At 52.0% G+C, this 26,263-nt stretch overlaps 68 non-coding genes across 68 annotated transcripts; 22 read left to right on the forward strand and 46 right to left on the reverse strand.

The window, feature by feature from the left end:
• Positions 1-222: 222 nt before the first annotated feature.
• trnay-gua (transfer RNA tyrosine (anticodon GUA)) lies at positions 223-311 on the reverse strand. Its single transcript is given in 2 exon segments — positions 223-258; positions 275-311. It is a non-coding gene; the product is annotated as a tRNA-Tyr (tRNA).
• Positions 312-713: 402 nt separating this feature from the next.
• Positions 714-796, reverse strand: trnas-gcu (transfer RNA serine (anticodon GCU)). The gene has a single exon. It is a non-coding gene; the product is annotated as a tRNA-Ser (tRNA).
• A 107-nt stretch (positions 797-903) lies between these two features.
• Positions 904-976, forward strand: trnaa-agc (transfer RNA alanine (anticodon AGC)). Its single transcript has one exon. It is a non-coding gene; the product is annotated as a tRNA-Ala (tRNA).
• A 387-nt stretch (positions 977-1,363) lies between these two features.
• On the reverse strand, positions 1,364-1,452 carry trnay-gua (transfer RNA tyrosine (anticodon GUA)). Its single transcript is given in 2 exon segments — positions 1,364-1,399; positions 1,416-1,452. It is a non-coding gene; the product is annotated as a tRNA-Tyr (tRNA).
• Positions 1,453-1,854: 402 nt separating this feature from the next.
• On the reverse strand, positions 1,855-1,937 carry trnas-gcu (transfer RNA serine (anticodon GCU)). Its single transcript has one exon. It is a non-coding gene; the product is annotated as a tRNA-Ser (tRNA).
• Positions 1,938-2,044: 107 nt separating this feature from the next.
• Positions 2,045-2,117, forward strand: trnaa-agc (transfer RNA alanine (anticodon AGC)). The gene has a single exon. It is a non-coding gene; the product is annotated as a tRNA-Ala (tRNA).
• A 387-nt stretch (positions 2,118-2,504) lies between these two features.
• Positions 2,505-2,593, reverse strand: trnay-gua (transfer RNA tyrosine (anticodon GUA)). Its single transcript is given in 2 exon segments — positions 2,505-2,540; positions 2,557-2,593. It is a non-coding gene; the product is annotated as a tRNA-Tyr (tRNA).
• A 612-nt stretch (positions 2,594-3,205) lies between these two features.
• Positions 3,206-3,287, reverse strand: trnas-gcu (transfer RNA serine (anticodon GCU)). Its single transcript has one exon. It is a non-coding gene; the product is annotated as a tRNA-Ser (tRNA).
• A 108-nt stretch (positions 3,288-3,395) lies between these two features.
• Positions 3,396-3,468, forward strand: trnaa-agc (transfer RNA alanine (anticodon AGC)). The gene has a single exon. It is a non-coding gene; the product is annotated as a tRNA-Ala (tRNA).
• Positions 3,469-3,855: 387 nt separating this feature from the next.
• trnay-gua (transfer RNA tyrosine (anticodon GUA)) lies at positions 3,856-3,944 on the reverse strand. The gene is given in 2 exon segments: positions 3,856-3,891; positions 3,908-3,944. It is a non-coding gene; the product is annotated as a tRNA-Tyr (tRNA).
• Positions 3,945-4,347: 403 nt separating this feature from the next.
• Positions 4,348-4,429, reverse strand: trnas-gcu (transfer RNA serine (anticodon GCU)). The gene has a single exon. It is a non-coding gene; the product is annotated as a tRNA-Ser (tRNA).
• Positions 4,430-4,537: 108 nt separating this feature from the next.
• Positions 4,538-4,610, forward strand: trnaa-agc (transfer RNA alanine (anticodon AGC)). Its single transcript has one exon. It is a non-coding gene; the product is annotated as a tRNA-Ala (tRNA).
• Positions 4,611-4,997: 387 nt separating this feature from the next.
• trnay-gua (transfer RNA tyrosine (anticodon GUA)) lies at positions 4,998-5,086 on the reverse strand. The gene is given in 2 exon segments: positions 4,998-5,033; positions 5,050-5,086. It is a non-coding gene; the product is annotated as a tRNA-Tyr (tRNA).
• Positions 5,087-5,489: 403 nt separating this feature from the next.
• Positions 5,490-5,571, reverse strand: trnas-gcu (transfer RNA serine (anticodon GCU)). Its single transcript has one exon. It is a non-coding gene; the product is annotated as a tRNA-Ser (tRNA).
• Positions 5,572-5,679: 108 nt separating this feature from the next.
• trnaa-agc (transfer RNA alanine (anticodon AGC)) lies at positions 5,680-5,752 on the forward strand. The gene has a single exon. It is a non-coding gene; the product is annotated as a tRNA-Ala (tRNA).
• Positions 5,753-6,139: 387 nt separating this feature from the next.
• Positions 6,140-6,228, reverse strand: trnay-gua (transfer RNA tyrosine (anticodon GUA)). The gene is given in 2 exon segments: positions 6,140-6,175; positions 6,192-6,228. It is a non-coding gene; the product is annotated as a tRNA-Tyr (tRNA).
• A 402-nt stretch (positions 6,229-6,630) lies between these two features.
• trnas-gcu (transfer RNA serine (anticodon GCU)) lies at positions 6,631-6,713 on the reverse strand. Its single transcript has one exon. It is a non-coding gene; the product is annotated as a tRNA-Ser (tRNA).
• Positions 6,714-6,820: 107 nt separating this feature from the next.
• Positions 6,821-6,893, forward strand: trnaa-agc (transfer RNA alanine (anticodon AGC)). Its single transcript has one exon. It is a non-coding gene; the product is annotated as a tRNA-Ala (tRNA).
• A 387-nt stretch (positions 6,894-7,280) lies between these two features.
• Positions 7,281-7,369, reverse strand: trnay-gua (transfer RNA tyrosine (anticodon GUA)). The gene is given in 2 exon segments: positions 7,281-7,316; positions 7,333-7,369. It is a non-coding gene; the product is annotated as a tRNA-Tyr (tRNA).
• A 612-nt stretch (positions 7,370-7,981) lies between these two features.
• On the reverse strand, positions 7,982-8,063 carry trnas-gcu (transfer RNA serine (anticodon GCU)). Its single transcript has one exon. It is a non-coding gene; the product is annotated as a tRNA-Ser (tRNA).
• Positions 8,064-8,171: 108 nt separating this feature from the next.
• On the forward strand, positions 8,172-8,244 carry trnaa-agc (transfer RNA alanine (anticodon AGC)). The gene has a single exon. It is a non-coding gene; the product is annotated as a tRNA-Ala (tRNA).
• Positions 8,245-8,631: 387 nt separating this feature from the next.
• Positions 8,632-8,720, reverse strand: trnay-gua (transfer RNA tyrosine (anticodon GUA)). The gene is given in 2 exon segments: positions 8,632-8,667; positions 8,684-8,720. It is a non-coding gene; the product is annotated as a tRNA-Tyr (tRNA).
• A 612-nt stretch (positions 8,721-9,332) lies between these two features.
• trnas-gcu (transfer RNA serine (anticodon GCU)) lies at positions 9,333-9,414 on the reverse strand. Its single transcript has one exon. It is a non-coding gene; the product is annotated as a tRNA-Ser (tRNA).
• A 108-nt stretch (positions 9,415-9,522) lies between these two features.
• On the forward strand, positions 9,523-9,595 carry trnaa-agc (transfer RNA alanine (anticodon AGC)). The gene has a single exon. It is a non-coding gene; the product is annotated as a tRNA-Ala (tRNA).
• Positions 9,596-9,982: 387 nt separating this feature from the next.
• trnay-gua (transfer RNA tyrosine (anticodon GUA)) lies at positions 9,983-10,071 on the reverse strand. Its single transcript is given in 2 exon segments — positions 9,983-10,018; positions 10,035-10,071. It is a non-coding gene; the product is annotated as a tRNA-Tyr (tRNA).
• A 403-nt stretch (positions 10,072-10,474) lies between these two features.
• Positions 10,475-10,556, reverse strand: trnas-gcu (transfer RNA serine (anticodon GCU)). The gene has a single exon. It is a non-coding gene; the product is annotated as a tRNA-Ser (tRNA).
• A 108-nt stretch (positions 10,557-10,664) lies between these two features.
• Positions 10,665-10,737, forward strand: trnaa-agc (transfer RNA alanine (anticodon AGC)). The gene has a single exon. It is a non-coding gene; the product is annotated as a tRNA-Ala (tRNA).
• Positions 10,738-11,124: 387 nt separating this feature from the next.
• On the reverse strand, positions 11,125-11,213 carry trnay-gua (transfer RNA tyrosine (anticodon GUA)). Its single transcript is given in 2 exon segments — positions 11,125-11,160; positions 11,177-11,213. It is a non-coding gene; the product is annotated as a tRNA-Tyr (tRNA).
• A 403-nt stretch (positions 11,214-11,616) lies between these two features.
• Positions 11,617-11,698, reverse strand: trnas-gcu (transfer RNA serine (anticodon GCU)). Its single transcript has one exon. It is a non-coding gene; the product is annotated as a tRNA-Ser (tRNA).
• Positions 11,699-11,806: 108 nt separating this feature from the next.
• trnaa-agc (transfer RNA alanine (anticodon AGC)) lies at positions 11,807-11,879 on the forward strand. The gene has a single exon. It is a non-coding gene; the product is annotated as a tRNA-Ala (tRNA).
• A 387-nt stretch (positions 11,880-12,266) lies between these two features.
• On the reverse strand, positions 12,267-12,355 carry trnay-gua (transfer RNA tyrosine (anticodon GUA)). Its single transcript is given in 2 exon segments — positions 12,267-12,302; positions 12,319-12,355. It is a non-coding gene; the product is annotated as a tRNA-Tyr (tRNA).
• A 297-nt stretch (positions 12,356-12,652) lies between these two features.
• Positions 12,653-12,734, reverse strand: trnas-gcu (transfer RNA serine (anticodon GCU)). The gene has a single exon. It is a non-coding gene; the product is annotated as a tRNA-Ser (tRNA).
• Positions 12,735-12,842: 108 nt separating this feature from the next.
• Positions 12,843-12,915, forward strand: trnaa-agc (transfer RNA alanine (anticodon AGC)). Its single transcript has one exon. It is a non-coding gene; the product is annotated as a tRNA-Ala (tRNA).
• Positions 12,916-13,302: 387 nt separating this feature from the next.
• Positions 13,303-13,391, reverse strand: trnay-gua (transfer RNA tyrosine (anticodon GUA)). Its single transcript is given in 2 exon segments — positions 13,303-13,338; positions 13,355-13,391. It is a non-coding gene; the product is annotated as a tRNA-Tyr (tRNA).
• Positions 13,392-13,794: 403 nt separating this feature from the next.
• On the reverse strand, positions 13,795-13,876 carry trnas-gcu (transfer RNA serine (anticodon GCU)). The gene has a single exon. It is a non-coding gene; the product is annotated as a tRNA-Ser (tRNA).
• A 108-nt stretch (positions 13,877-13,984) lies between these two features.
• Positions 13,985-14,057, forward strand: trnaa-agc (transfer RNA alanine (anticodon AGC)). Its single transcript has one exon. It is a non-coding gene; the product is annotated as a tRNA-Ala (tRNA).
• A 387-nt stretch (positions 14,058-14,444) lies between these two features.
• trnay-gua (transfer RNA tyrosine (anticodon GUA)) lies at positions 14,445-14,533 on the reverse strand. The gene is given in 2 exon segments: positions 14,445-14,480; positions 14,497-14,533. It is a non-coding gene; the product is annotated as a tRNA-Tyr (tRNA).
• A 403-nt stretch (positions 14,534-14,936) lies between these two features.
• Positions 14,937-15,018, reverse strand: trnas-gcu (transfer RNA serine (anticodon GCU)). The gene has a single exon. It is a non-coding gene; the product is annotated as a tRNA-Ser (tRNA).
• Positions 15,019-15,126: 108 nt separating this feature from the next.
• trnaa-agc (transfer RNA alanine (anticodon AGC)) lies at positions 15,127-15,199 on the forward strand. The gene has a single exon. It is a non-coding gene; the product is annotated as a tRNA-Ala (tRNA).
• A 387-nt stretch (positions 15,200-15,586) lies between these two features.
• On the reverse strand, positions 15,587-15,675 carry trnay-gua (transfer RNA tyrosine (anticodon GUA)). The gene is given in 2 exon segments: positions 15,587-15,622; positions 15,639-15,675. It is a non-coding gene; the product is annotated as a tRNA-Tyr (tRNA).
• A 403-nt stretch (positions 15,676-16,078) lies between these two features.
• On the reverse strand, positions 16,079-16,160 carry trnas-gcu (transfer RNA serine (anticodon GCU)). Its single transcript has one exon. It is a non-coding gene; the product is annotated as a tRNA-Ser (tRNA).
• A 108-nt stretch (positions 16,161-16,268) lies between these two features.
• trnaa-agc (transfer RNA alanine (anticodon AGC)) lies at positions 16,269-16,341 on the forward strand. The gene has a single exon. It is a non-coding gene; the product is annotated as a tRNA-Ala (tRNA).
• A 387-nt stretch (positions 16,342-16,728) lies between these two features.
• Positions 16,729-16,817, reverse strand: trnay-gua (transfer RNA tyrosine (anticodon GUA)). Its single transcript is given in 2 exon segments — positions 16,729-16,764; positions 16,781-16,817. It is a non-coding gene; the product is annotated as a tRNA-Tyr (tRNA).
• Positions 16,818-17,114: 297 nt separating this feature from the next.
• trnas-gcu (transfer RNA serine (anticodon GCU)) lies at positions 17,115-17,196 on the reverse strand. Its single transcript has one exon. It is a non-coding gene; the product is annotated as a tRNA-Ser (tRNA).
• Positions 17,197-17,304: 108 nt separating this feature from the next.
• Positions 17,305-17,377, forward strand: trnaa-agc (transfer RNA alanine (anticodon AGC)). Its single transcript has one exon. It is a non-coding gene; the product is annotated as a tRNA-Ala (tRNA).
• A 387-nt stretch (positions 17,378-17,764) lies between these two features.
• Positions 17,765-17,853, reverse strand: trnay-gua (transfer RNA tyrosine (anticodon GUA)). Its single transcript is given in 2 exon segments — positions 17,765-17,800; positions 17,817-17,853. It is a non-coding gene; the product is annotated as a tRNA-Tyr (tRNA).
• Positions 17,854-18,256: 403 nt separating this feature from the next.
• trnas-gcu (transfer RNA serine (anticodon GCU)) lies at positions 18,257-18,338 on the reverse strand. The gene has a single exon. It is a non-coding gene; the product is annotated as a tRNA-Ser (tRNA).
• A 108-nt stretch (positions 18,339-18,446) lies between these two features.
• Positions 18,447-18,519, forward strand: trnaa-agc (transfer RNA alanine (anticodon AGC)). Its single transcript has one exon. It is a non-coding gene; the product is annotated as a tRNA-Ala (tRNA).
• A 387-nt stretch (positions 18,520-18,906) lies between these two features.
• Positions 18,907-18,995, reverse strand: trnay-gua (transfer RNA tyrosine (anticodon GUA)). Its single transcript is given in 2 exon segments — positions 18,907-18,942; positions 18,959-18,995. It is a non-coding gene; the product is annotated as a tRNA-Tyr (tRNA).
• Positions 18,996-19,398: 403 nt separating this feature from the next.
• trnas-gcu (transfer RNA serine (anticodon GCU)) lies at positions 19,399-19,480 on the reverse strand. The gene has a single exon. It is a non-coding gene; the product is annotated as a tRNA-Ser (tRNA).
• A 108-nt stretch (positions 19,481-19,588) lies between these two features.
• Positions 19,589-19,661, forward strand: trnaa-agc (transfer RNA alanine (anticodon AGC)). The gene has a single exon. It is a non-coding gene; the product is annotated as a tRNA-Ala (tRNA).
• A 387-nt stretch (positions 19,662-20,048) lies between these two features.
• On the reverse strand, positions 20,049-20,137 carry trnay-gua (transfer RNA tyrosine (anticodon GUA)). Its single transcript is given in 2 exon segments — positions 20,049-20,084; positions 20,101-20,137. It is a non-coding gene; the product is annotated as a tRNA-Tyr (tRNA).
• Positions 20,138-20,540: 403 nt separating this feature from the next.
• trnas-gcu (transfer RNA serine (anticodon GCU)) lies at positions 20,541-20,622 on the reverse strand. The gene has a single exon. It is a non-coding gene; the product is annotated as a tRNA-Ser (tRNA).
• Positions 20,623-20,730: 108 nt separating this feature from the next.
• trnaa-agc (transfer RNA alanine (anticodon AGC)) lies at positions 20,731-20,803 on the forward strand. Its single transcript has one exon. It is a non-coding gene; the product is annotated as a tRNA-Ala (tRNA).
• Positions 20,804-21,190: 387 nt separating this feature from the next.
• Positions 21,191-21,279, reverse strand: trnay-gua (transfer RNA tyrosine (anticodon GUA)). The gene is given in 2 exon segments: positions 21,191-21,226; positions 21,243-21,279. It is a non-coding gene; the product is annotated as a tRNA-Tyr (tRNA).
• Positions 21,280-21,682: 403 nt separating this feature from the next.
• Positions 21,683-21,764, reverse strand: trnas-gcu (transfer RNA serine (anticodon GCU)). Its single transcript has one exon. It is a non-coding gene; the product is annotated as a tRNA-Ser (tRNA).
• Positions 21,765-21,872: 108 nt separating this feature from the next.
• Positions 21,873-21,945, forward strand: trnaa-agc (transfer RNA alanine (anticodon AGC)). Its single transcript has one exon. It is a non-coding gene; the product is annotated as a tRNA-Ala (tRNA).
• Positions 21,946-22,332: 387 nt separating this feature from the next.
• Positions 22,333-22,421, reverse strand: trnay-gua (transfer RNA tyrosine (anticodon GUA)). The gene is given in 2 exon segments: positions 22,333-22,368; positions 22,385-22,421. It is a non-coding gene; the product is annotated as a tRNA-Tyr (tRNA).
• A 297-nt stretch (positions 22,422-22,718) lies between these two features.
• trnas-gcu (transfer RNA serine (anticodon GCU)) lies at positions 22,719-22,800 on the reverse strand. The gene has a single exon. It is a non-coding gene; the product is annotated as a tRNA-Ser (tRNA).
• Positions 22,801-22,908: 108 nt separating this feature from the next.
• Positions 22,909-22,981, forward strand: trnaa-agc (transfer RNA alanine (anticodon AGC)). Its single transcript has one exon. It is a non-coding gene; the product is annotated as a tRNA-Ala (tRNA).
• Positions 22,982-23,368: 387 nt separating this feature from the next.
• trnay-gua (transfer RNA tyrosine (anticodon GUA)) lies at positions 23,369-23,457 on the reverse strand. The gene is given in 2 exon segments: positions 23,369-23,404; positions 23,421-23,457. It is a non-coding gene; the product is annotated as a tRNA-Tyr (tRNA).
• Positions 23,458-23,860: 403 nt separating this feature from the next.
• trnas-gcu (transfer RNA serine (anticodon GCU)) lies at positions 23,861-23,942 on the reverse strand. The gene has a single exon. It is a non-coding gene; the product is annotated as a tRNA-Ser (tRNA).
• A 108-nt stretch (positions 23,943-24,050) lies between these two features.
• On the forward strand, positions 24,051-24,123 carry trnaa-agc (transfer RNA alanine (anticodon AGC)). The gene has a single exon. It is a non-coding gene; the product is annotated as a tRNA-Ala (tRNA).
• A 387-nt stretch (positions 24,124-24,510) lies between these two features.
• trnay-gua (transfer RNA tyrosine (anticodon GUA)) lies at positions 24,511-24,599 on the reverse strand. The gene is given in 2 exon segments: positions 24,511-24,546; positions 24,563-24,599. It is a non-coding gene; the product is annotated as a tRNA-Tyr (tRNA).
• Positions 24,600-25,002: 403 nt separating this feature from the next.
• Positions 25,003-25,084, reverse strand: trnas-gcu (transfer RNA serine (anticodon GCU)). Its single transcript has one exon. It is a non-coding gene; the product is annotated as a tRNA-Ser (tRNA).
• A 108-nt stretch (positions 25,085-25,192) lies between these two features.
• Positions 25,193-25,265, forward strand: trnaa-agc (transfer RNA alanine (anticodon AGC)). Its single transcript has one exon. It is a non-coding gene; the product is annotated as a tRNA-Ala (tRNA).
• A 387-nt stretch (positions 25,266-25,652) lies between these two features.
• trnay-gua (transfer RNA tyrosine (anticodon GUA)) lies at positions 25,653-25,741 on the reverse strand. Its single transcript is given in 2 exon segments — positions 25,653-25,688; positions 25,705-25,741. It is a non-coding gene; the product is annotated as a tRNA-Tyr (tRNA).
• Positions 25,742-26,144: 403 nt separating this feature from the next.
• trnas-gcu (transfer RNA serine (anticodon GCU)) lies at positions 26,145-26,226 on the reverse strand. The gene has a single exon. It is a non-coding gene; the product is annotated as a tRNA-Ser (tRNA).
• Positions 26,227-26,263: the final 37 nt, after the last annotated feature.

Raw genomic sequence — 26,263 nt, forward strand, 5'->3', positions numbered from 1 at the left:
ACGTCAGTTAAGGCGTGGTAGTTCGCTGACATGTGAAGATGGCGGATCCAAAGTACCTGAAGGGCACCGTATACTCGCCAACGCTGACGTCGGTCACTCAGTGTAGCGCCGGATGTGGACAAGCCTCTTGCGCCCCATTAAATCAAGTGACCAAATCCACAGGCGTCAGATCAGGTGCTTTCCGATTGCAAAAAATCTACACAGAGGCCAAGGAAAAGCTCCTCCTTCGAGCCGGATTTGAACCAGCGACCTAAGGATAACTGCCTCTAAACACCTACAGTCCTCCGCTCTACCAACTGAGCTATCGAAGGGAGCCCTCAGAGAGGGATCACAGAGAGCTACATGGACTGTAACATGGCAACGAGCCAGCTGGGTTATGTTACGCACCCGCTGGCCTAACACTGGGACTTTCGTGAAGAGCTTGGTGGAGATTGACGTCGGCCACTATGTTCACCGGCGGACGTGGAACAGCTTTGACTTTTTCCCCCCGAACAAATCAAGCAATGAAACACACGGCTCTGAAAAAGATTGCCTTCAACTCTTTCTATTCTGAGCAGACGAGGACGACAGGCAGGGCCCTCTAGCCGGACGTGCCTGAACGATAAACGTAGCGAGCATCTGCTTTAAGTCAGATGAGAAACACAGTTTGAATGCGAGTTAAGGTGTGGTAGTTTGCTGACATGTGAAGACGGCAGATTAAAGGTACCTCAAGTGCGACGAGGATGGGATTCGAACCCACGCGTGCAGAGCACAATGGATTAGCAGTCCATCGCCTTAACCACTCGGCCGCTCGTCTTGGAGCGCACGGACTGTTCGGGTGACCACGCGGCGTGTGATCATAATAAAGCAAAGAAAGTTGGACCCAACTCAGGTCTGATAGCAGTGCCTTGCAGGAGCCTGCAAGGGGAATTAGCTCAAATGGTAGAGCGCTCGCTTAGCATGCGAGAGGTAGCGGGATCGATGCCCGCATTCTCCAAGAGACTTTAGTTTCCTCTCTTCTGGTGCGGAGGTAATGAGTGAAAAAGCGTGACATATGAGACATTCGTTGGATGGACAGGCTTAACATGCTGTGAATCAGCTCAGGCGTTCTTGCTAGGGTTTTGGCTCACGGCATGACCTTCGCAACCTCTCTATGGCGTGGACGTCAGTTAAGGCGTGGTAGTTCGCTGACATGTGAAGATGGCGGATCCAAAGTACCTGAAGGGCACCGTATACTCGCCAACGCTGACGTCGGTCACTCAGTGTAGCGCCGGATGTGGACAAGCCTCTTGCGCCCCATTAAATCAAGTGACCAAATCCACAGGCGTCAGATCAGGTGCTTTCCGATTGCAAAAAATCTACACAGAGGCCAAGGAAAAGCTCCTCCTTCGAGCCGGATTTGAACCAGCGACCTAAGGATAACTGCCTCTAAACACCTACAGTCCTCCGCTCTACCAACTGAGCTATCGAAGGGAGCCCTCAGAGAGGGATCACAGAGAGCTACATGGACTGTAACATGGCAACGAGCCAGCTGGGTTATGTTACGCACCCGCTGGCCTAACACTGGGACTTTCGTGAAGAGCTTGGTGGAGATTGACGTCGGCCACTATGTTCACCGGCGGACGTGGAACAGCTTTGACTTTTTCCCCCCGAACAAATCAAGCAATGAAACACACGGCTCTGAAAAAGATTGCCTTCAACTCTTTCTATTCTGAGCAGACGAGGACGACAGGCAGGGCCCTCTAGCCGGACGTGCCTGAACGATAAACGTAGCGAGCATCTGCTTTAAGTCAGATGAGAAACACAGTTTGAATGCGAGTTAAGGTGTGGTAGTTTGCTGACATGTGAAGACGGCAGATTAAAGGTACCTCAAGTGCGACGAGGATGGGATTCGAACCCACGCGTGCAGAGCACAATGGATTAGCAGTCCATCGCCTTAACCACTCGGCCGCTCGTCTTGGAGCGCACGGACTGTTCGGGTGACCACGCGGCGTGTGATCATAATAAAGCAAAGAAAGTTGGACCCAACTCAGGTCTGATAGCAGTGCCTTGCAGGAGCCTGCAAGGGGAATTAGCTCAAATGGTAGAGCGCTCGCTTAGCATGCGAGAGGTAGCGGGATCGATGCCCGCATTCTCCAAGAGACTTTAGTTTCCTCTCTTCTGGTGCGGAGGTAATGAGTGAAAAAGCGTGACATATGAGACATTCGTTGGATGGACAGGCTTAACATGCTGTGAATCAGCTCAGGCGTTCTTGCTAGGGTTTTGGCTCACGGCATGACCTTCGCAACCTCTCTATGGCGTGGACGTCAGTTAAGGCGTGGTAGTTCGCTGACATGTGAAGATGGCGGATCCAAAGTACCTGAAGGGCACCGTATACTCGCCAACGCTGACGTCGGTCACTCAGTGTAGCGCCGGATGTGGACAAGCCTCTTGCGCCCCATTAAATCAAGTGACCAAATCCACAGGCGTCAGATCAGGTGCTTTCCGATTGCAAAAAATCTACACAGAGGCCAAGGAAAAGCTCCTCCTTCGAGCCGGATTTGAACCAGCGACCTAAGGATAACTGCCTCTAAACACCTACAGTCCTCCGCTCTACCAACTGAGCTATCAAAGGGAGCCCTCAGAGAGGGATCACAGAGAGCTACATGGACTGTAACATGGCAACGAGCCAGCTGGGTTATGTTACGCACCCGCTGGCCTAACACTGGGACTTTCGTGAAGAGCTTGGTGGAGATTGACGTCGGCCACTATGTTCACCGGCGGACGTGGAACAGCTTTGACTTTTTCCCCCCGAACAAATCAAGCAATGAAACACACGGCTCTGAAAAAGATTGCCTTCAACTCTTTCTATTCTGAGCAGACGAGGACGACAGGCAGGGCCCTCTAGCCGGACGTGCCTGAACGATAAACGTAGCGAGCATCTGCTTTAAGTCAGATGAGAAACACAGTTTGAATGCGAGTTAAGGTGTGGTAGTTTGCTGACATGTGAAGACGGCAGATTAAAGGTACCTCAAGTGCGACGAGGATGGGATTCGAACCCACGCGTGCAGAGCACAATGGATTGAGCAGACGAGGACGACAGGCAGGGCCCTCTAGCCGGACGTGCCTGAACGATAAACGTAGCGAGCATCTGCTTTAAGTCAGATGAGAAACACAGTTTGAATGCGAGTTAAAGTGTGGTAGTTTGCTGACATGTGAAGACGGCAGATTAAAGGTACCTCAAGTGCGACGAGGATGGGATTCGAACCCACGCGTGCAGAGCACAATGGATTAGCAGTCCATCGCCTTAACCACTCGGCCACCTCGTCTTGGAGCGCACGGACTGTTGGGGTGACCACGCGGCGTGTGATCATAAAAAAGCAAAGAAAGTTGGACCCAACTCAGGTCTGATAGCAGTGCCTTGCAGGAGCCTGCAAGGGGAATTAGCTCAAATGGTAGAGCGCTCGCTTAGCATGCGAGAGGTAGCGGGATCGATGCCCGCATTCTCCAAGAGACTTTAGTTTCCTCTCTTCTGGTGCGGAGGTAATGAGTGAAAAAGCGTGACATATGAGACATTCGTTGGATGGACAGGCTTAACATGCTGTGAATCAGCTCAGGCGTTCTTGCTAGGGTTTTGGCTCACGGCATGACCTTCGCAACCTCTCTATGGCGTGGACGTCAGTTAAGGCGTGGTAGTTCGCTGACATGTGAAGATGGCGGATCAAAGGTACCTGAAGGGCACCGTATACTCGCCAACGCTGACGTCGGTCACTCAGTGTAGCGCCGGATGTGGACAAGCCTCTTGCGCCCCATTAAATCAAGTGACCAAATCCACAGGCGTCAGATCAGGTGCTTTCCGATTGCAAAAAATCTACACAGAGGCCAAGGAAAAGCTCCTCCTTCGAGCCGGATTTGAACCAGCGACCTAAGGATAACTGCCTCTAAACACCTACAGTCCTCCGCTCTACCAACTGAGCTATCGAAGGGAGCCCTCAGAGAGGGATCTCAGAGAGCTACATGGACTGTAACATGGCAACGAGCCAGCTGGGTTATGTTACGCACCCGCTGGCCTAACACTGGGACTTTCGTGAAGAGCTTGGTGGAGATTGACGTCGGCCACTATGTTCACCGGCGGACGTGGAACAGCTTTGACTTTTTCCCCCCGAACAAATCAAGCAATGAAACACACGGCTCTGAAAAAGATTGCCTTCAACTCTTTCTATTCTGAGCAGACGAGGACGACAGGCAGGGCCCTCTAGCCGGACGTGCCTGAACGATAAACGTAGCGAGCATCTGCTTTAAGTCAGATGAGAAACACAGTTTGAATGCGAGTTAAGGTGTGGTAGTTTGCTGACATGTGAAGACGGCAGATTAAAGGTACCTCAAGTGCGACGAGGATGGGATTTGAACCCACGCGTGCAGAGCACAATGGATTAGCAGTCCATCGCCTTAACCACTCGGCCACCTCGTCTTGGAGCGCACGGACTGTTCGGGTGACCACGCGGCGTGTGATCATAATAAAGCAAAGAAAGTTGGACCCAACTCAGGTCTGATAGCAGTGCCTTGCAGGAGCCTGCAAGGGGAATTAGCTCAAATGGTAGAGCGCTCGCTTAGCATGCGAGAGGTAGCGGGATCGATGCCCGCATTCTCCAAGAGACTTTAGTTTCCTCTCTTCTGGTGCGGAGGTAATGAGTGAAAAAGCGTGACATATGAGACATTCGTTGGATGGACAGGCTTAACATGCTGTGAATCAGCTCAGGCGTTCTTGCTAGGGTTTTGGCTCACGGCATGACCTTCGCAACCTCTCTATGGCGTGGACGTCAGTTAAGGCGTGGTAGTTCGCTGACATGTGAAGATGGCGGATCCAAAGTACCTGAAGGGCACCGTACACTCGCCAACGCTGACGTCGGTCACTCAGTGTAGCGCCGGATGTGGACAAGCCTCTTGCGCCCCATTAAATCAAGTGACCAAATCCACAGGCGTCAGATCAGGTGCTTTCCGATTGCAAAAAATCTACACAGAGGCCAAGGAAAAGCTCCTCCTTCGAGCCAGATTTGAACCAGCGACCTAAGGATAACTGCCTCTAAACACCTACAGTCCTCCGCTCTACCAACTGAGCTATCGAAGGGAGCCCTCAGAGAGGGATCACAGAGAGCTACATGGACTGTAACATGGCAACGAGCCAGCTGGGTTATGTTACGCACCCGCTGGCCTAACACTGGGACTTTCGTGAAGAGCTTGGTGGAGATTGACGTCGGCCACTATGTTCACCGGCGGACGTGGAACAGCTTTGACTTTTTCCCCCCGAACAAATCAAGCAATGAAACACACGGCTCTGAAAAAGATTGCCTTCAACTCTTTCTATTCTGAGCAGACGAGGACGACAGGCAGGGCCCTCTAGCCGGACGTGCCTGAACGATAAACGTAGCGAGCATCTGCTTTAAGTCAGATGAGAAACACAGTTTGAATGCGAGTTAAGGTGTGGTAGTTTGCTGACATGTGAAGACGGCAGATTAAAGGTACCTCAAGTGCGACGAGGATGGGATTCGAACCCACGCGTGCAGAGCACAATGGATTAGCAGTCCATCGCCTTAACCACTCGGCCACCTCGTCTTGGAGCGCACGGACTGTTCGGGTGACCACGCGGCGTGTGATCATAATAAAGCAAAGAAAGTTGGACCCAACTCAGGTCTGATAGCAGTGCCTTGCAGGAGCCTGCAAGGGGAATTAGCTCAAATGGTAGAGCGCTCGCTTAGCATGCGAGAGGTAGCGGGATCGATGCCCGCATTCTCCAAGAGACTTTAGTTTCCTCTCTTCTGGTGCGGAGGTAATGAGTGAAAAAGCGTGACATATGAGACATTCGTTGGATGGACAGGCTTAACATGCTGTGAATCAGCTCAGGCGTTCTTGCTAGGGTTTTGGCTCACGGCATGACCTTCGCAACCTCTCTATGGCGTGGACGTCAGTTAAGGCGTGGTAGTTCGCTGACATGTGAAGATGGCGGATCCAAAGTACCTGAAGGGCACCGTATACTCGCCAACGCTGACGTCGGTCACTCAGTGTAGCGCCGGATGTGGACAAGCCTCTTGCGCCCCATTAAATCAAGTGACCAAATCCACAGGCGTCAGATCAGGTGCTTTCCGATTGCAAAAAATCTACACAGAGGCCAAGGAAAAGCTCCTCCTTCGAGCCGGATTTGAACCAGCGACCTAAGGATAACTGCCTCTAAACACCTACAGTCCTCCGCTCTACCAACTGAGCTATCGAAGGGAGCCCTCAGAGAGGGATCACAGAGAGCTACATGGACTGTAACATGGCAACGAGCCAGCTGGGTTATGTTACGCACCCGCTGGCCTAACACTGGGACTTTCGTGAAGAGCTTGGTGGAGATTGACGTCGGCCACTATGTTCACCGGCGGACGTGGAACAGCTTTGACTTTTTCCCCCCGAACAAATCAAGCAATGAAACACACGGCTCTGAAAAAGATTGCCTTCAACTCTTTCTATTCTGAGCAGACGAGGACGACAGGCAGGGCCCTCTAGCCGGACGTGCCTGAACGATAAACGTAGCGAGCATCTGCTTTAAGTCAGATGAGAAACACAGTTTGAATGCGAGTTAAGGTGTGGTAGTTTGCTGACATGTGAAGACGGCAGATTAAAGGTACCTCAAGTGCGACGAGGATGGGATTCGAACCCACGCGTGCAGAGCACAATGGATTAGCAGTCCATCGCCTTAACCACTCGGCCGCTCGTCTTGGAGCGCACGGACTGTTCGGGTGACCACGCGGCGTGTGATCATAATAAAGCAAAGAAAGTTGGACCCAACTCAGGTCTGATAGCAGTGCCTTGCAGGAGCCTGCAAGGGGAATTAGCTCAAATGGTAGAGCGCTCGCTTAGCATGCGAGAGGTAGCGGGATCGATGCCCGCATTCTCCAAGAGACTTTAGTTTCCTCTCTTCTGGTGCGGAGGTAATGAGTGAAAAAGCGTGACATATGAGACATTCGTTGGATGGACAGGCTTAACATGCTGTGAATCAGCTCAGGCGTTCTTGCTAGGGTTTTGGCTCACGGCATGACCTTCGCAACCTCTCTATGGCGTGGACGTCAGTTAAGGCGTGGTAGTTCGCTGACATGTGAAGATGGCGGATCCAAAGTACCTGAAGGGCACCGTATACTCGCCAACGCTGACGTCGGTCACTCAGTGTAGCGCCGGATGTGGACAAGCCTCTTGCGCCCCATTAAATCAAGTGACCAAATCCACAGGCGTCAGATCAGGTGCTTTCCGATTGCAAAAAATCTACACAGAGGCCAAGGAAAAGCTCCTCCTTCGAGCCGGATTTGAACCAGCGACCTAAGGATAACTGCCTCTAAACACCTACAGTCCTCCGCTCTACCAACTGAGCTATCGAAGGGAGCCCTCAGAGAGGGATCACAGAGAGCTACATGGACTGTAACATGGCAACGAGCCAGCTGGGTTATGTTACGCACCCGCTGGCCTAACACTGGGACTTTCGTGAAGAGCTTGGTGGAGATTGACGTCGGCCACTATGTTCACCGGCGGACGTGGAACAGCTTTGACTTTTTCCCCCCGAACAAATCAAGCAATGAAACACACGGCTCTGAAAAAGATTGCCTTCAACTCTTTCTATTCTGAGCAGACGAGGACGACAGGCAGGGCCCTCTAGCCGGACGTGCCTGAACGATAAACGTAGCGAGCATCTGCTTTAAGTCAGATGAGAAACACAGTTTGAATGCGAGTTAAGGTGTGGTAGTTTGCTGACATGTGAAGACGGCAGATTAAAGGTACCTCAAGTGCGACGAGGATGGGATTCGAACCCACGCGTGCAGAGCACAATGGATTGAGCAGACGAGGACGACAGGCAGGGCCCTCTAGCCGGACGTGCCTGAACGATAAACGTAGCGAGCATCTGCTTTAAGTCAGATGAGAAACACAGTTTGAATGCGAGTTAAAGTGTGGTAGTTTGCTGACATGTGAAGACGGCAGATTAAAGGTACCTCAAGTGCGACGAGGATGGGATTCGAACCCACGCGTGCAGAGCACAATGGATTAGCAGTCCATCGCCTTAACCACTCGGCCACCTCGTCTTGGAGCGCACGGACTGTTGGGGTGACCACGCGGCGTGTGATCATAAAAAAGCAAAGAAAGTTGGACCCAACTCAGGTCTGATAGCAGTGCCTTGCAGGAGCCTGCAAGGGGAATTAGCTCAAATGGTAGAGCGCTCGCTTAGCATGCGAGAGGTAGCGGGATCGATGCCCGCATTCTCCAAGAGACTTTAGTTTCCTCTCTTCTGGTGCGGAGGTAATGAGTGAAAAAGCGTGACATATGAGACATTCGTTGGATGGACAGGCTTAACATGCTGTGAATCAGCTCAGGCGTTCTTGCTAGGGTTTTGGCTCACGGCATGACCTTCGCAACCTCTCTATGGCGTGGACGTCAGTTAAGGCGTGGTAGTTCGCTGACATGTGAAGATGGCGGATCAAAGGTACCTGAAGGGCACCGTATACTCGCCAACGCTGACGTCGGTCACTCAGTGTAGCGCCGGATGTGGACAAGCCTCTTGCGCCCCATTAAATCAAGTGACCAAATCCACAGGCGTCAGATCAGGTGCTTTCCGATTGCAAAAAATCTACACAGAGGCCAAGGAAAAGCTCCTCCTTCGAGCCGGATTTGAACCAGCGACCTAAGGATAACTGCCTCTAAACACCTACAGTCCTCCGCTCTACCAACTGAGCTATCGAAGGGAGCCCTCAGAGAGGGATCACAGAGAGCTACATGGACTGTAACATGGCAACGAGCCAGCTGGGTTATGTTACGCACCCGCTGGCCTAACACTGGGACTTTCGTGAAGAGCTTGGTGGAGATTGACGTCGGCCACTATGTTCACCGGCGGACGTGGAACAGCTTTGACTTTTTCCCCCCGAACAAATCAAGCAATGAAACACACGGCTCTGAAAAAGATTGCCTTCAACTCTTTCTATTCTGAGCAGACGAGGACGACAGGCAGGGCCCTCTAGCCGGACGTGCCTGAACGATAAACGTAGCGAGCATCTGCTTTAAGTCAGATGAGAAACACAGTTTGAATGCGAGTTAAGGTGTGGTAGTTTGCTGACATGTGAAGACGGCAGATTAAAGGTACCTCAAGTGCGACGAGGATGGGATTCGAACCCACGCGTGCAGAGCACAATGGATTGAGCAGACGAGGACGACAGGCAGGGCCCTCTAGCCGGACGGGCCTGAACGATAAACGTAGCGAGCATCTGCTTTAAGTCAGATGAGAAACACAGTTTGAATGCGAGTTAAAGTGTGGTAGTTTGCTGACATGTGAAGACGGCAGATTAAAGGTACCTCAAGTGCGACGAGGATGGGATTCGAACCCACGCGTGCAGAGCACAATGGATTAGCAGTCCATCGCCTTAACCACTCGGCCACCTCGTCTTGGAGCGCACGGACTGTTGGGGTGACCACGCGGCGTGTGATCATAAAAAAGCAAAGAAAGTTGGACCCAACTCAGGTCTGATAGCAGTGCCTTGCAGGAGCCTGCAAGGGGAATTAGCTCAAATGGTAGAGCGCTCGCTTAGCATGCGAGAGGTAGCGGGATCGATGCCCGCATTCTCCAAGAGACTTTAGTTTCCTCTCTTCTGGTGCGGAGGTAATGAGTGAAAAAGCGTGACATATGAGACATTCGTTGGATGGACAGGCTTAACATGCTGTGAATCAGCTCAGGCGTTCTTGCTAGGGTTTTGGCTCACGGCATGACCTTCGCAACCTCTCTATGGCGTGGACGTCAGTTAAGGCGTGGTAGTTCGCTGACATGTGAAGATGGCGGATCAAAGGTACCTGAAGGGCACCGTATACTCGCCAACGCTGACGTCGGTCACTCAGTGTAGCGCCGGATGCGGACAAGCCTCTTGCGCCCCATTAAATCAAGTGACCAAATCCACAGGCGTCAGATCAGGTGCTTTCCGATTGCAAAAAATCTACACAGAGGCCAAGGAAAAGCTCCTCCTTCGAGCCGGATTTGAACCAGCGACCTAAGGATAACTGCCTCTAAACACCTACAGTCCTCCGCTCTACCAACTGAGCTATCGAAGGGAGCCCTCAGAGAGGGATCACAGAGAGCTACATGGACTGTAACATGGCAACGAGCCAGCTGGGTTATGTTACGCACCCGCTGGCCTAACACTGGGACTTTCGTGAAGAGCTTGGTGGAGATTGACGTCGGCCACTATGTTCACCGGCGGACGTGGAACAGCTTTGACTTTTTCCCCCCGAACAAATCAAGCAATGAAACACACGGCTCTGAAAAAGGTTGCCTTCAACTCTTTCTATTCTGAGCAGACGAGGACGACAGGCAGGGCCCTCTAGCCGGACGTGCCTGAACGATAAACGTAGCGAGCATCTGCTTTAAGTCAGATGAGAAACACAGTTTGAATGCGAGTTAAGGTGTGGTAGTTTGCTGACATGTGAAGACGGCAGATTAAAGGTACCTCAAGTGCGACGAGGATGGGATTCGAACCCACGCGTGCAGAGCACAATGGATTAGCAGTCCATCGCCTTAACCACTCGGCCACCTCGTCTTGGAGCGCACGGACTGTTGGGGTGACCACGCGGCGTGTGATCATAAAAAAGCAAAGAAAGTTGGACCCAACTCAGGTCTGATAGCAGTGCCTTGCAGGAGCCTGCAAGGGGAATTAGCTCAAATGGTAGAGCGCTCGCTTAGCATGCGAGAGGTAGCGGGATCGATGCCCGCATTCTCCAAGAGACTTTAGTTTCCTCTCTTCTGGTGCGGAGGTAATGAGTGAAAAAGCGTGACATATGAGACATTCGTTGGATGGACAGGCTTAACATGCTGTGAATCAGCTCAGGCGTTCTTGCTAGGGTTTTGGCTCACGGCATGACCTTCGCAACCTCTCTATGGCGTGGACGTCAGTTAAGGCGTGGTAGTTCGCTGACATGTGAAGATGGCGGATCAAAGGTACCTGAAGGGCACCGTATACTCGCCAACGCTGACGTCGGTCACTCAGTGTAGCGCCGGATGTGGACAAGCCTCTTGCGCCCCATTAAATCAAGTGACCAAATCCACAGGCGTCAGATCAGGTGCTTTCCGATTGCAAAAAATCTACACAGAGGCCAAGGAAAAGCTCCTCCTTTGAGCCGGATTTGAACCAGCGACCTAAGGATAACTGCCTCTAAACACCTACAGTCCTCCGCTCTACCAACTGAGCTATCGAAGGGAGCCCTCAGAGAGGGATCACAGAGAGCTACATGGACTGTAACATGGCAACGAGCCAGCTGGGTTATGTTACGCACCCGCTGGCCTAACACTGGGACTTTCGTGAAGAGCTTGGTGGAGATTGACGTCGGCCACTATGTTCACCGGCGGACGTGGAACAGCTTTGACTTTTTCCCCCCGAACAAATCAAGCAATGAAACACACGGCTCTGAAAAAGGTTGCCTTCAACTCTTTCTATTCTGAGCAGACGAGGACGACAGGCAGGGCCCTCTACCCGGACGTGCCTGAACGATAAACGTAGCGAGCATCTGCTTTAAGTCAGATGAGAAACACAGTTTGAATGCGAGTTAAGGTGTGGTAGTTTGCTGACATGTGAAGACGGCAGATTAAAGGTACCTCAAGTGCGACGAGGATGGGATTCGAACCCACGCGTGCAGAGCACAATGGATTAGCAGTCCATCGCCTTAACCACTCGGCCACCTCGTCTTGGAGCGCACGGACTGTTGGGGTGACCACGCGGCGTGTGATCATAAAAAAGCAAAGAAAGTTGGACCCAACTCAGGTCTGATAGCAGTGCCTTGCAGGAGCCTGCAAGGGGAATTAGCTCAAATGGTAGAGCGCTCGCTTAGCATGCGAGAGGTAGCGGGATCGATGCCCGCATTCTCCAAGAGACTTTAGTTTCCTCTCTTCTGGTGCGGAGGTAATGAGTGAAAAAGCGTGACATATGAGACATTCGTTGGATGGACAGGCTTAACATGCTGTGAATCAGCTCAGGCGTTCTTGCTAGGGTTTTGGCTCACGGCATGACCTTCGCAACCTCTCTATGGCGTGGACGTCAGTTAAGGCGTGGTAGTTCGCTGACATGTGAAGATGGCGGATCAAAGGTACCTGAAGGGCACCGTATACTCGCCAACGCTGACGTCGGTCACTCAGTGTAGCGCCGGATGTGGACAAGCCTCTTGCGCCCCATTAAATCAAGTGACCAAATCCACAGGCGTCAGATCAGGTGCTTTCCGATTGCAAAAAATCTACACAGAGGCCAAGGAAAAGCTCCTCCTTCGAGCCGGATTTGAACCAGCGACCTAAGGATAACTGCCTCTAAACACCTACAGTCCTCCGCTCTACCAACTGAGCTATCGAAGGGAGCCCTCAGAGAGGGATCACAGAGAGCTACATTCACCGGCGGACGTGGAACAGCTTTGACTTTTTCCCCCCGAACAAATCAAGCAATGAAACACACGGCTCTGAAAAAGGTTGCCTTCAACTCTTTCTATTCTGAGCAGACGAGGACGACAGGCAGGGCCCTCTACCCGGACGTGCCTGAAAGATAAACGTAGCGAGCATCTGCTTTAAGTCAGATGAGAAACACAGTTTGAATGCGAGTTAAGGTGTGGTAGTTTGCTGACATGTGAAGACGGCAGATTAAAGGTACCTCAAGTGCGACGAGGATGGGATTCGAACCCACGCGTGCAGAGCACAATGGATTAGCAGTCCATCGCCTTAACCACTCGGCCACCTCGTCTTGGAGCGCACGGACTGTTGGGGTGACCACGCGGCGTGTGATCATAAAAAAGCAAAGAAAGTTGGACCCAACTCAGGTCTGATAGCAGTGCCTTGCAGGAGCCTGCAAGGGGAATTAGCTCAAATGGTAGAGCGCTCGCTTAGCATGCGAGAGGTAGCGGGATCGATGCCCGCATTCTCCAAGAGACTTTAGTTTCCTCTCTTCTGGTGCGGAGGTAATGAGTGAAAAAGCGTGACATATGAGACATTCGTTGGATGGACAGGCTTAACATGCTGTGAATCAGCTCAGGCGTTCTTGCTAGGGTTTTGGCTCACGGCATGACCTTCGCAACCTCTCTATGGCGTGGACGTCAGTTAAGGCGTGGTAGTTCGCTGACATGTGAAGATGGCGGATCAAAGGTACCTGAAGGGCACCGTATACTCGCCAACGCTGACGTCGGTCACTCAGTGTAGCGCCGGATGTGGACAAGCCTCTTGCGCCCCATTAAATCAAGTGACCAAATCCACAGGCGTCAGATCAGGTGCTTTCCGATTGCAAAAAATCTACACAGAGGCCAAGGAAAAGCTCCTCCTTCGAGCCGGATTTGAACCAGCGACCTAAGGATAACTGCCTCTAAACACCTACAGTCCTCCGCTCTACCAACTGAGCTATCGAAGGGAGCCCTCAGAGAGGGATCACAGAGAGCTACATGGACTGTAACATGGCAACGAGCCAGCTGGGTTATGTTACGCACCCGCTGGCCTAACACTGGGACTTTCGTGAAGAGCTTGGTGGAGATTGACGTCGGCCACTATGTTCACCGGCGGACGTGGAACAGCTTTGACTTTTTCCCCCCGAACAAATCAAGCAATGAAACACACGGCTCTGAAAAAGGTTGCCTTCAACTCTTTCTATTCTGAGCAGACGAGGACGACAGGCAGGGCCCTCTACCCGGACGTGCCTGAACGATAAACGTAGCGAGCATCTGCTTTAAGTCAGATGAGAAACACAGTTTGAATGCGAGTTAAGGTGTGGTAGTTTGCTGACATGTGAAGACGGCAGATTAAAGGTACCTCAAGTGCGACGAGGATGGGATTCGAACCCACGCGTGCAGAGCACAATGGATTAGCAGTCCATCGCCTTAACCACTCGGCCACCTCGTCTTGGAGCGCACGGACTGTTGGGGTGACCACGCGGCGTGTGATCATAAAAAAGCAAAGAAAGTTGGACCCAACTCAGGTCTGATAGCAGTGCCTTGCAGGAGCCTGCAAGGGGAATTAGCTCAAATGGTAGAGCGCTCGCTTAGCATGCGAGAGGTAGCGGGATCGATGCCCGCATTCTCCAAGAGACTTTAGTTTCCTCTCTTCTGGTGCGGAGGTAATGAGTGAAAAAGCGTGACATATGAGACATTCGTTGGATGGACAGGCTTAACATGCTGTGAATCAGCTCAGGCGTTCTTGCTAGGGTTTTGGCTCACGGCATGACCTTCGCAACCTCTCTATGGCGTGGACGTCAGTTAAGGCGTGGTAGTTCGCTGACATGTGAAGATGGCGGATCAAAGGTACCTGAAGGGCACCGTATACTCGCCAACGCTGACGTCGGTCACTCAGTGTAGCGCCGGATGTGGACAAGCCTCTTGCGCCCCATTAAATCAAGTGACCAAATCCACAGGCGTCAGATCAGGTGCTTTCCGATTGCAAAAAATCTACACAGAGGCCAAGGAAAAGCTCCTCCTTCGAGCCGGATTTGAACCAGCGACCTAAGGATAACTGCCTCTAAACACCTACAGTCCTCCGCTCTACCAACTGAGCTATCGAAGGGAGCCCTCAGAGAGGGATCACAGAGAGCTACATGGACTGTAACATGGCAACGAGCCAGCTGGGTTATGTTACGCACCCGCTGGCCTAACACTGGGACTTTCGTGAAGAGCTTGGTGGGGATTGACGTCGGCCACTATGTTCACCGGCGGACGTGGAACAGCTTTGACTTTTTCCCCCCGAACAAATCAAGCAATGAAACACACGGCTCTGAAAAAGGTTGCCTTCAACTCTTTCTATTCTGAGCAGACGAGGACGACAGGCAGGGCCCTCTACCCGGACGTGCCTGAACGATAAACGTAGCGAGCATCTGCTTTAAGTCAGATGAGAAACACAGTTTGAATGCGAGTTAAGGTGTGGTAGTTTGCTGACATGTGAAGACGGCAGATTAAAGGTACCTCAAGTGCGACGAGGATGGGATTCGAACCCACGCGTGCAGAGAACAATGGATTAGCAGTCCATCGCCTTAACCACTCGGCCACCTCGTCTTGGAGCGCACGGACTGTTGGGGTGACCACGCGGCGTGTGATCATAAAAAAGCAAAGAAAGTTGGACCCAACTCAGGTCTGATAGCAGTGCCTTGCAGGAGCCTGCAAGGGGAATTAGCTCAAATGGTAGAGCGCTCGCTTAGCATGCGAGAGGTAGCGGGATCGATGCCCGCATTCTCCAAGAGACTTTAGTTTCCTCTCTTCTGGTGCGGAGGTAATGAGTGAAAAAGCGTGACATATGAGACATTCGTTGGATGGACAGGCTTAACATGCTGTGAATCAGCTCAGGCGTTCTTGCTAGGGTTTTGGCTCACGGCATGACCTTCGCAACCTCTCTATGGCGTGGACGTCAGTTAAGGCGTGGTAGTTCGCTGACATGTGAAGATGGCGGATCAAAGGTACCTGAAGGGCACCGTATACTCGCCAACGCTGACGTCGGTCACTCAGTGTAGCGCCGGATGTGGACAAGCCTCTTGCGCCCCATTAAATCAAGTGACCAAATCCACAGGCGTCAGATCAGGTGCTTTCCGATTGCAAAAAATCTACACAGAGGCCAAGGAAAAGCTCCTCCTTCGAGCCGGATTTGAACCAGCGACCTAAGGATAACTGCCTCTAAACACCTACAGTCCTCCGCTCTACCAACTGAGCTATCGAAGGGAGCCCTCAGAGAGGGATCACAGAGAGCTACATGGACTGTAACATGGCAACGAGCCAGCTGGGTTATGTTACGCACCCGCTGGCCTAACACTGGGACTTTCGTGAAGAGCTTGGTGGAGATTGACGTCGGCCACTATGTTCACCGGCGGACGTGGAACAGCTTTGACTTTTTCCCCCCGAACAAATCAAGCAATGAAACACACGGCTCTGAAAAAGGTTGCCTTCAACTCTTTCTATTCTGAGCAGACGAGGACGACAGGCAGGGCCCTCTACCCGGACGTGCCTGAACGATAAACGTAGCGAGCATCTGCTTTAAGTCAGATGAGAAACACAGTTTGAATGCGAGTTAAGGTGTGGTAGTTTGCTGACATGTGAAGACGGCAGATTAAAGGTACCTCAAGTGCGACGAGGATGGGATTCGAACCCACGCGTGCAGAGCACAATGGATTAGCAGTCCATCGCCTTAACCACTCGGCCACCTCGTCTTGGAGCGCACGGACTGTTGGGGTGACCACGCGGCGTGTGATCATAAAAAAGCAAAGAAAGTTGGACCCAACTCAGGTCTGATAGCAGTGCCTTGCAGGAGCCTGCAAGGGGAATTAGCTCAAATGGTAGAGCGCTCGCTTAGCATGCGAGAGGTAGCGGGATCGATGCCCGCATTCTCCAAGAGACTTTAGTTTCCTCTCTTCTGGTGCGGAGGTAATGAGTGAAAAAGCGTGACATATGAGACATTCGTTGGATGGACAGGCTTAACATGCTGTGAATCAGCTCAGGCGTTCTTGCTAGGGTTTTGGCTCACGGCATGACCTTCGCAACCTCTCTATGGCGTGGACGTCAGTTAAGGCGTGGTAGTTCGCTGACATGTGAAGATGGCGGATCAAAGGTACCTGAAGGGCACCGTATACTCGCCAACGCTGACGTCGGTCACTCAGTGTAGCGCCGGATGTGGACAAGCCTCTTGCGCCCCATTAAATCAAGTGACCAAATCCACAGGCGTCAGATCAGGTGCTTTCCGATTGCAAAAAATCTACACAGAGGCCAAGGAAAAGCTCCTCCTTCGAGCCGGATTTGAACCAGCGACCTAAGGATAACTGCCTCTAAACACCTACAGTCCTCCGCTCTACCAACTGAGCTATCGAAGGGAGCCCTCAGAGAGGGATCACAGAGAGCTACATTCACCGGCGGACGTGGAACAGCTTTGACTTTTTCCCCCCGAACAAATCAAGCAATGAAACACACGGCTCTGAAAAAGGTTGCCTTCAACTCTTTCTATTCTGAGCAGACGAGGACGACAGGCAGGGCCCTCTGGCCGGACGTGCCTGAACGATAAACGTAGCGAGCATCTGCTTTAAGTCAGATGAGAAACACAGTTTGAATGCGAGTTAAAGTGTGGTAGTTTGCTGACATGTGAAGACGGCAGATTAAAGGTTCCTCAAGTGCGACGAGGATGGGATTCGAACCCACGCGTGCAGAGCACAATGGATTAGCAGTCCATCGCCTTAACCACTCGGCCACCTCGTCTTGGAGCGCACGGACTGTTGGGGTGACCACGCGGCGTGTGATCATAAAAAAGCAAAGAAAGTTGGACCCAACTCAGGTCTGATAGCAGTGCCTTGCAGGAGCCTGCAAGGGGAATTAGCTCAAATGGTAGAGCGCTCGCTTAGCATGCGAGAGGTAGCGGGATCGATGCCCGCATTCTCCAAGAGACTTTAGTTTCCTCTCTTCTGGTGCGGAGGTAATGAGTGAAAAAGCGTGACATATGAGACATTCGTTGGATGGACAGGCTTAACATGCTGTGAATCAGCTCAGGCGTTCTTGTTAGGGTTTTGGCTCACGGCATGACCTTCGCAACCTCTCTATGGCGTGGACGTCAGTTAAGGCGTGGTAGTTCGCTGACATGTGAAGATGGCGGATCAAAGGTACCTGAAGGGCACCGTATACTCGCCAACGCTGACGTCGGTCACTCAGTGTAGCGCCGGATGTGGACAAGCCTCTTGCGCCCCATTAAATCAAGTGACCAAATCCACAGGCGTCAGATCAGGTGCTTTCCGATTGCAAAAAATCTACACAGAGGCCAAGGAAAAGCTCCTCCTTCGAGCCGGATTTGAACCAGCGACCTAAGGATAACTGCCTCTAAACACCTACAGTCCTCCGCTCTACCAACTGAGCTATCGAAGGGAGCCCTCAGAGAGGGATCACAGAGAGCTACATGGACTGTAACATGGCAACGAGCCAGCTGGGTTATGTTACGCACCCGCTGGCCTAACACTGGGACTTTCGTGAAGAGCTTGGTGGGGATTGACGTCGGCCACTATGTTCACCGGCGGACGTGGAACAGCTTTGACTTTTTCCCCCCGAACAAATCAAGCAATGAAACACACGGCTCTGAAAAAGGTTGCCTTCAACTCTTTCTATTCTGAGCAGACGAGGATGACAGGCAGGGCCCTCTGGCCGGACGTGCCTGAACGATAAACGTAGCGAGCATCTGCTTTAAGTCAGATGAGAAACACAGTTTGAATGCGAGTTAAAGTGTGGTAGTTTGCTGACATGTGAAGACGGCAGATTAAAGGTTCCTCAAGTGCGACGAGGATGGGATTCGAACCCACGCGTGCAGAGCACAATGGATTAGCAGTCCATCGCCTTAACCACTCGGCCACCTCGTCTTGGAGCGCACGGACTGTTGGGGTGACCACGCGGCGTGTGATCATAAAAAAGCAAAGAAAGTTGGACCCAACTCAGGTCTGATAGCAGTGCCTTGCAGGAGCCTGCAAGGGGAATTAGCTCAAATGGTAGAGCGCTCGCTTAGCATGCGAGAGGTAGCGGGATCGATGCCCGCATTCTCCAAGAGACTTTAGTTTCCTCTCTTCTGGTGCGGAGGTAATGAGTGAAAAAGCGTGACATATGAGACATTCGTTGGATGGACAGGCTTAACATGCTGTGAATCAGCTCAGGCGTTCTTGTTAGGGTTTTGGCTCACGGCATGACCTTCGCAACCTCTCTATGGCGTGGACGTCAGTTAAGGCGTGGTAGTTCGCTGACATGTGAAGATGGCGGATCAAAGGTACCTGAAGGGCACCGTATACTCGCCAACGCTGACGTCGGTCACTCAGTGTAGCGCCGGATGTGGACAAGCCTCTTGCGCCCCATTAAATCAAGTGACCAAATCCACAGGCGTCAGATCAGGTGCTTTCCGATTGCAAAAAATCTACACAGAGGCCAAGGAAAAGCTCCTCCTTCGAGCCGGATTTGAACCAGCGACCTAAGGATAACTGCCTCTAAACACCTACAGTCCTCCGCTCTACCAACTGAGCTATCGAAGGGAGCCCTCAGAGAGGGATCACAGAGAGCTACATGGACTGTAACATGGCAACGAGCCAGCTGGGTTATGTTACGCACCCGCTGGCCTAACACTGGGACTTTCGTGAAGAGCTTGGTGGGGATTGACGTCGGCCACTATGTTCACCGGCGGACGTGGAACAGCTTTGACTTTTTCCCCCCGAACAAATCAAGCAATGAAACACACGGCTCTGAAAAAGGTTGCCTTCAACTCTTTCTATTCTGAGCAGACGAGGATGACAGGCAGGGCCCTCTACCCGGACGTGCCTGAACGATAAACGTAGCGAGCATCTGCTTTAAGTCAGATGAGAAACACAGTTTGAATGCGAGTTAAGGTGTGGTAGTTTGCTGACATGTGAAGACGGCAGATTAAAGGTACCTCAAGTGCGACGAGGATGGGATTCGAACCCACGCGTGCAGAGCACAATGGATTAGCAGTCCATCGCCTTAACCACTCGGCCACCTCGTCTTGGAGCGCACGGACTGTTGGGGTGACCACGCGGCGTGTGATCATAAAAAAGCAAAGAAAGTTGGACCCAACTCAGGTCTGATAGCAGTGCCTTGCAGGAGCCTGCAAGGGGAATTAGCTCAAATGGTAGAGCGCTCGCTTAGCATGCGAGAGGTAGCGGGATCGATGCCCGCATTCTCCAAGAGACTTTAGTTTCCTCTCTTCTGGTGCGGAGGTAATGAGTGAAAAAGCGTGACATATGAGACATTCGTTGGATGGACAGGCTTAACATGCTGTGAATCAGCTCAGGCGTTCTTGCTAGGGTTTTGGCTCACGGCATGACCTTCGCAACCTCTCTATGGCGTGGACGTCAGTTAAGGCGTGGTAGTTCGCTGACATGTGAAGATGGCGGATCAAAGGTACCTGAAGGGCACCGTATACTCGCCAACGCTGACGTCGGTCACTCAGTGTAGCGCCGGATGCGGACAAGCCTCTTGCGCCCCATTAAATCAAGTGACCAAATCCACAGGCGTCAGATCAGGTGCTTTCCGATTGCAAAAAATCTACACAGAGGCCAAGGAAAAGCTCCTCCTTCGAGCCGGATTTGAACCAGCGACCTAAGGATAACTGCCTCTAAACACCTACAGTCCTCCGCTCTACCAACTGAGCTATCGAAGGGAGCCCTCAGAGAGGGATCACAGAGAGCTACATGGACTGTAACATGGCAACGAGCCAGCTGGGTTATGTTACGCACCCGCTGGCCTAACACTGGGACTTTCGTGAAGAGCTTGGTGGAGATTGACGTCGGCCACTATGTTCACCGGCGGACGTGGAACAGCTTTGACTTTTTCCCCCCGAACAAATCAAGCAATGAAACACACGGCTCTGAAAAAGGTTGCCTTCAACTCTTTCTATTCTGAGCAGACGAGGACGACAGGCAGGGCCCTCTACCCGGACGTGCCTGAACGATAAACGTAGCGAGCATCTGCTTTAAGTCAGATGAGAAACACAGTTTGAATGCGAGTTAAGGTGTGGTAGTTTGCTGACATGTGAAGACGGCAGATTAAAGGTACCTCAAGTGCGACGAGGATGGGATTCGAACCCACGCGTGCAGAGCACAATGGATTAGCAGTCCATCGCCTTAACCACTCGGCCACCTCGTCTTGGAGCGCACGGACTGTTGGGGTGACCACGCGGCGTGTGATCATAAAAAAGCAAAGAAAGTTGGACCCAACTCAGGTCTGATAGCAGTGCCTTGCAGGAGCCTGCAAGGGGAATTAGCTCAAATGGTAGAGCGCTCGCTTAGCATGCGAGAGGTAGCGGGATCGATGCCCGCATTCTCCAAGAGACTTTAGTTTCCTCTCTTCTGGTGCGGAGGTAATGAGTGAAAAAGCGTGACATATGAGACATTCGTTGGATGGACAGGCTTAACATGCTGTGAATCAGCTCAGGCGTTCTTGCTAGGGTTTTGGCTCACGGCATGACCTTCGCAACCTCTCTATGGCGTGGACGTCAGTTAAGGCGTGGTAGTTCGCTGACATGTGAAGATGGCGGATCAAAGGTACCTGAAGGGCACCGTATACTCGCCAACGCTGACGTCGGTCACTCAGTGTAGCGCCGGATGTGGACAAGCCTCTTGCGCCCCATTAAATCAAGTGACCAAATCCACAGGCGTCAGATCAGGTGCTTTCCGATTGCAAAAAATCTACACAGAGGCCAAGGAAAAGCTCCTCCTTCGAGCCGGATTTGAACCAGCGACCTAAGGATAACTGCCTCTAAACACCTACAGTCCTCCGCTCTACCAACTGAGCTATCGAAGGGAGCCCTCAGAGAGGGATCACAGAGAGCTACATGGACTGTAACATGGCAACGAGCCAGCTGGGTTATGTTACGCACCCGCTGGCCTAACACTGGGACTTTCGTGAAGAGCTTGGTGGAGATTGACGTCGGCCACTATGTTCACCGGCGGACGTGGAACAGCTTTGACTTTTTCCCCCCGAACAAATCAAGCAATGAAACACACGGCTCTGAAAAAGGTTGCCTTCAACTCTTTCTATTCTGAGCAGACGAGGACGACAGGCAGGGCCCTCTACCCGGACGTGCCTGAACGATAAACGTAGCGAGCATCTGCTTTAAGTCAGATGAGAAACACAGTTTGAATGCGAGTTAAGGTGTGGTAGTTTGCTGACATGTGAAGACGGCAGATTAAAGGTACCTCAAGTGCGACGAGGATGGGATTCGAACCCACGCGTGCAGAGCACAATGGATTAGCAGTCCATCGCCTTAACCACTCGGCCACCTCGTCTTGGAGCGCACGGACTGTTGGGGTGACCACGCGGCGTGTGATCATAAAAAAGCAAAGAAAGTTGGACCCAACTCAGGTCTGATAGCAGTGCCTTGCAGGAGCCTGCAAGGGGAATTAGCTCAAATGGTAGAGCGCTCGCTTAGCATGCGAGAGGTAGCGGGATCGATGCCCGCATTCTCCAAGAGACTTTAGTTTCCTCTCTTCTGGTGCGGAGGTAATGAGTGAAAAAGCGTGACATATGAGACATTCGTTGGATGGACAGGCTTAACATGCTGTGAATCAGCTCAGGCGTTCTTGCTAGGGTTTTGGCTCACGGCATGACCTTCGCAACCTCTCTATGGCGTGGACGTCAGTTAAGGCGTGGTAGTTCGCTGACATGTGAAGATGGCGGATCAAAGGTACCTGAAGGGCACCGTATACTCGCCAACGCTGACGTCGGTCACTCAGTGTAGCGCCGGATGTGGACAAGCCTCTTGCGCCCCATTAAATCAAGTGACCAAATCCACAGGCGTCAGATCAGGTGCTTTCCGATTGCAAAAAATCTACACAGAGGCCAAGGAAAAGCTCCTCCTTCGAGCCGGATTTGAACCAGCGACCTAAGGATAACTGCCTCTAAACACCTACAGTCCTCCGCTCTACCAACTGAGCTATCGAAGGGAGCCCTCAGAGAGGGATCACAGAGAGCTACATTCACCGGCGGACGTGGAACAGCTTTGACTTTTTCCCCCCGAACAAATCAAGCAATGAAACACACGGCTCTGAAAAAGGTTGCCTTCAACTCTTTCTATTCTGAGCAGACGAGGACGACAGGCAGGGCCCTCTACCCGGACGTGCCTGAACGATAAACGTAGCGAGCATCTGCTTTAAGTCAGATGAGAAACACAGTTTGAATGCGAGTTAAGGTGTGGTAGTTTGCTGACATGTGAAGACGGCAGATTAAAGGTACCTCAAGTGCGACGAGGATGGGATTCGAACCCACGCGTGCAGAGCACAATGGATTAGCAGTCCATCGCCTTAACCACTCGGCCACCTCGTCTTGGAGCGCACGGACTGTTGGGGTGACCACGCGGCGTGTGATCATAAAAAAGCAAAGAAAGTTGGACCCAACTCAGGTCTGATAGCAGTGCCTTGCAGGAGCCTGCAAGGGGAATTAGCTCAAATGGTAGAGCGCTCGCTTAGCATGCGAGAGGTAGCGGGATCGATGCCCGCATTCTCCAAGAGACTTTAGTTTCCTCTCTTCTGGTGCGGAGGTAATGAGTGAAAAAGCGTGACATATGAGACATTCGTTGGATGGACAGGCTTAACATGCTGTGAATCAGCTCAGGCGTTCTTGCTAGGGTTTTGGCTCACGGCATGACCTTCGCAACCTCTCTATGGCGTGGACGTCAGTTAAGGCGTGGTAGTTCGCTGACATGTGAAGATGGCGGATCAAAGGTACCTGAAGGGCACCGTATACTCGCCAACGCTGACGTCGGTCACTCAGTGTAGCGCCGGATGTGGACAAGCCTCTTGCGCCCCATTAAATCAAGTGACCAAATCCACAGGCGTCAGATCAGGTGCTTTCCGATTGCAAAAAATCTACACAGAGGCCAAGGAAAAGCTCCTCCTTCGAGCCGGATTTGAACCAGCGACCTAAGGATAACTGCCTCTAAACACCTACAGTCCTCCGCTCTACCAACTGAGCTATCGAAGGGAGCCCTCAGAGAGGGATCACAGAGAGCTACATGGACTGTAACATGGCAACGAGCCAGCTGGGTTATGTTACGCACCCGCTGGCCTAACACTGGGACTTTCGTGAAGAGCTTGGTGGAGATTGACGTCGGCCACTATGTTCACCGGCGGACGTGGAACAGCTTTGACTTTTTCCCCCCGAACAAATCAAGCAATGAAACACACGGCTCTGAAAAAGGTTGCCTTCAACTCTTTCTATTCTGAGCAGATGAGGACGACAGGCAGGGCCCTCTAGCCGGACGTGCCTGAACGATAAACGTAGCGAGCATCTGCTTTAAGTCAGATGAGAAACACAGTTTGAATGCGAGTTAAGGTGTGGTAGTTTGCTGACATGTGAAGACGGCAGATTAAAGGTACCTCAAGTGCGACGAGGATGGGATTCGAACCCACGCGTGCAGAGCACAATGGATTAGCAGTCCATCGCCTTAACCACTCGGCCACCTCGTCTTGGAGCGCACGGACTGTTGGGGTGACCACGCGGCGTGTGATCATAAAAAAGCAAAGAAAGTTGGACCCAACTCAGGTCTGATAGCAGTGCCTTGCAGGAGCCTGCAAGGGGAATTAGCTCAAATGGTAGAGCGCTCGCTTAGCATGCGAGAGGTAGCGGGATCGATGCCCGCATTCTCCAAGAGACTTTAGTTTCCTCTCTTCTGGTGCGGAGGTAATGAGTGAAAAAGCGTGACATATGAGACATTCGTTGGATGGACAGGCTTAACATGCTGTGAATCAGCTCAGGCGTTCTTGCTAGGGTTTTGGCTCACGGCATGACCTTCGCAACCTCTCTATGGCGTGGACGTCAGTTAAGGCGTGGTAGTTCGCTGACATGTGAAGATGGCGGATCAAAGGTACCTGAAGGGCACCGTATACTCGCCAACGCTGACGTCGGTCACTCAGTGTAGCGCCGGATGTGGACAAGCCTCTTGCGCCCCATTAAATCAAGTGACCAAATCCACAGGCGTCAGATCAGGTGCTTTCCGATTGCAAAAAATCTACACAGAGGCCAAGGAAAAGCTCCTCCTTCGAGCCGGATTTGAACCAGCGACCTAAGGATAACTGCCTCTAAACACCTACAGTCCTCCGCTCTACCAACTGAGCTATCGAAGGGAGCCCTCAGAGAGGGATCACAGAGAGCTACATGGACTGTAACATGGCAACGAGCCAGCTGGGTTATGTTACGCACCCGCTGGCCTAACACTGGGACTTTCGTGAAGAGCTTGGTGGAGATTGACGTCGGCCACTATGTTCACCGGCGGACGTGGAACAGCTTTGACTTTTTCCCCCCGAACAAATCAAGCAATGAAACACACGGCTCTGAAAAAGGTTGCCTTCAACTCTTTCTATTCTGAGCAGACGAGGACGACAGGCAGGGCCCTCTACCCGGACGTGCCTGAACGATAAACGTAGCGAGCATCTGCTTTAAGTCAGATGAGAAACACAGTTTGAATGCGAGTTAAGGTGTGGTAGTTTGCTGACATGTGAAGACGGCAGATTAAAGGTACCTCAAGTGCGACGAGGATGGGATTCGAACCCACGCGTGCAGAGCACAATGGATTAGCAGTCCATCGCCTTAACCACTCGGCCACCTCGTCTTGGAGCGCACGGACTGTTGGGGTGACCACGCGGCGTGTGATCATAAAAAAGCAAAGAAAGTTGGACCCAACTCAGGTCTGATAGCAGTGCCTTGCAGGAGCCTGCAAGGGGAATTAGCTCAAATGGTAGAGCGCTCGCTTAGCATGCGAGAGGTAGCGGGATCGATGCCCGCATTCTCCAAGAGACTTTAGTTTCCTCTCTTCTGGTGCGGAGGTAATGAGTGAAAAAGCGTGACATATGAGACATTCGTTGGATGGACAGGCTTAACATGCTGTGAATCAGCTCAGGCGTTCTTGCTAGGGTTTTGGCTCACGGCATGACCTTCGCAACCTCTCTATGGCGTGGACGTCAGTTAAGGCGTGGTAGTTCGCTGACATGTGAAGATGGCGGATCAAAGGTACCTGAAGGGCACCGTATACTCGCCAACGCTGACGTCGGTCACTCAGTGTAGCGCCGGATGTGGACAAGCCTCTTGCGCCCCATTAAATCAAGTGACCAAATCCACAGGCGTCAGATCAGGTGCTTTCCGATTGCAAAAAATCTACACAGAGGCCAAGGAAAAGCTCCTCCTTCGAGCCGGATTTGAACCAGCGACCTAAGGATAACTGCCTCTAAACACCTACAGTCCTCCGCTCTACCAACTGAGCTATCGAAGGGAGCCCTCAGAGAGGGATCACAGAGAGCTACATGGACTGTAACATGGCAACGAGCCAGCTGGGTTATGTTACGCACCCGCTGGCCTAACACTGGGACTTTCGTGAAGAGCTTGGTGGAGATTGACGTCGGCCACTATGTTCACCGGCGGACGTGGAACAGCTTTGACTTTTTCCCCCCGAACAAATCAAGCAATGAAACACACGGCTCTGAAAAAGGTTGCCTTCAACTCTTTCTATTCTGAGCAGACGAGGACGACAGGCAGGGCCCTCTACCCGGACGTGCCTGAACGATAAACGTAGCGAGCATCTGCTTTAAGTCAGATGAGAAACACAGTTTGAATGCGAGTTAAGGTGTGGTAGTTTGCTGACATGTGAAGACGGCAGATTAAAGGTACCTCAAGTGCGACGAGGATGGGATTCGAACCCACGCGTGCAGAGCACAATGGATTAGCAGTCCATCGCCTTAACCACTCGGCCACCTCGTCTTGGAGCGCACGGACTGTTGGGGTGACCACGCGGCGT

This window comes from Pagrus major, chromosome 13 (assembly GCF_040436345.1).
Source record: "Pagrus major chromosome 13, Pma_NU_1.0".
In the NCBI taxonomy this organism is placed as follows: domain Eukaryota; kingdom Metazoa; phylum Chordata; class Actinopteri; order Spariformes; family Sparidae; genus Pagrus; species Pagrus major.